This window comes from Tupaia chinensis, unplaced genomic scaffold (assembly GCF_000334495.1).
Source record: "Tupaia chinensis unplaced genomic scaffold, TupChi_1.0 Scaffold000523_1, whole genome shotgun sequence".
NCBI lineage: Eukaryota > Metazoa > Chordata > Mammalia > Scandentia > Tupaiidae > Tupaia > Tupaia belangeri.
This window is the reverse complement of record NW_006160036.1, coordinates 450,914-453,231: the sequence shown is the minus strand read 5'-3', so window position 1 is coordinate 453,231 and position 2,318 is coordinate 450,914. Positions and strand designations below refer to the sequence as shown.

At 45.4% G+C, this 2,318-nt stretch overlaps 1 protein-coding gene across 9 annotated transcripts in view; it reads right to left on the bottom strand.

The window, feature by feature from the left end:
• Positions 1-2,318, bottom strand: part of PLA2G15 (phospholipase A2 group XV) — a 24,391-nt gene that overhangs the window by 7,035 nt on the left and 15,038 nt on the right. The window lies entirely within an intron of this gene.

The following is a 2,318-nucleotide window of genomic DNA, read 5'->3' as shown; positions in this document are numbered from 1 at the left end:
CTATAGGATGTGCATACTTACTGGAGAGACAGAGAGAGAGAGAAAGTGAGAAATCACCTACCAGGGGGATAGGCATACTACAATCCCTTCTCTTTCATTCTCCTCTTGGGATTTTGGGCATGCACACACATGTGAGTTTCAGGCCACTGAGTCTGAGACTCAAACTGCAGTCAACCATGTGGGAGTTCAGCACCTCAACCACTATGCTATATGCTGGCCCCTATTTGTTAAATTTTGCCATATGGCATGTGCACTCAGAAGAAACAAAATAGGGGAGGGAAAGTGAGAAATCACTCCCTGGGGGGTACCCATTCCAGAGTTCCTTCTCCTCCTTTCTCTCCTCAGGATTTTGGGCACTCAGGCACACACATGGAGCATGTTTCTTAAGCTACCAGGTCTGGGACTCAAAGTATACAATCACCATGTGGGATCTGGCTGCCTCAACCACCACACCACAGGCTGGTCTGCAGCTCATTTATTAGGCACCCAGTGTGTTCCTGGTTCTACTGCTATATAGATAAAACAGAAACATTGTCCCTCAGTCTGGGAGGGAACCTTAGCTGAGAATTACACAATCTAAGCTCAAACCTGTTTCTTCAGTTTATTGGCAGAATGATATTAGACAATTTTGTAAAATAATTATTTCATTTAATTTGTTATTATTACTTGTTAATTTGACCAGACAGAAACAGAGACAGAGAAAAAAGGAAAGTGAGAAAGCAAGCCACCAGTCCAGGACTCAAACCATGGTCGGCCATGTGGGAGGCCAGCATCCTTATCCACCACACCACCTGCCCACCCCAATCTTAGGCAATTTTGTAACCCCTTTGAGATTCTAGATTATCTCATCTGTAAAGCAGGTTCAAAAATAGTGTAGATGGGCCAGACTATAGCCTGGTGGTTAAGGCGGATGGATTCCATATGACTGACTGAGTGGTTCAAGTCCCAGACCTAGCGGTTTAAAAAATGTAGTGGGCACAAAATCCTGACAGGATGCAGAGATGGAAGAGAAAGGATAGTGACATGATCATGCCCCATGGAGGGTGCTTTCTTACCCTCCTTCTCTCTCTGTCTCTCACACATGTGCCCCTGTGGCAAACTAAAAACACAGAACAAAAATTGGAGCCAGTAGGTTGCATGGTGGTTAAGGGCACTGGACTCCCACTGGCTAACCATGGTTCAAGTCCTGGACCCGGCAGCTTGCTTTCTCACTTTCTCTCTCTCCTCTCTCTGGTCAAATTAAAATGAATAAATAAAGTTAAATAAATTTTTTTTAAAAAGTACAAGTTTATTTTAAAACAAAACAAAAAGAAAAATAACACTTGTTTCACAGGATTGCTGCTGTAAAGCTAAATGAGAGAAAGTAGGTAAAACATGCAGTGAATATAAGCAATTAGAGAAACACCCTTGGAAACAGTTTGTCACATGATAAAGATTATAAGAAACATACATGTGACCCGAAGGAAGAAGAGATTAACAGCTCTAGGGAGTGGCAAGGGAGTCTTCACTAAGGGACCAGGGTCAGGTCCGAAAGGATGAATGGGAGGGAATTTATTAGGCAAAGAGTGTAGAAGTCGATTCTAAGCCAGGCTTAAAGAACAGCAGGTGCAAAGACATGGAGACCTGGCATGTCCCAGGAGGACCAAGCAGCTGGCCACATCACAGGCAAGGGGAGGGGTTGAAGATATGAGTAGGGTCTGGGGCATAGACACTGCATGTGGGTGGGCCAGCAGGTAGCCTGGTGGTCAAGGTAGCTGGATCCCACAGGACTGACTGCACAGTTCAAGTCCCGGACCTAGTGGCTTGAGGAACACATTGAGCATGTGTGCATGTGTGCCCAAAATCCCAAGAGGACAGAGAAGGGATTGTAGTGTAGTCATACCTGGTTGGGAGTGTTTTCTTTCTTTCTTTTTCTTTCTTTTTTTTTTTTTTTTTGAGAGAGATTTTCACTATAGGGCGCGTGTGCTTGCCAGACAGACAGAGAGAGACAGAGAGACAGAAAGTGAGAAATCACCCCCTAGGGGGGATGGTCATGCCGCAATCCCTTCTCTTCCATTCTCTTCTCGGGATTTTGGGCACGCACGCACACGCGTCCGGCGTGAGTTTTAAGCCACCGGGTCCAGGACATGAACCACAGTGGACTACGTGGAAGTCCAGCAGCATAGCCATTACACTAACTGCTGGTTCCCTGGGGGGGTTTTCTTATTTTCCCTCTCTCTGTCTCTGTCCCTGTCCCTCTCCAGAGAGTGCATAGGCCCCATAGCAAAAAAAAAAAAAAAAAAAAAAAAAGAAAAAAAACGGACCGCATGGGGGGGGGA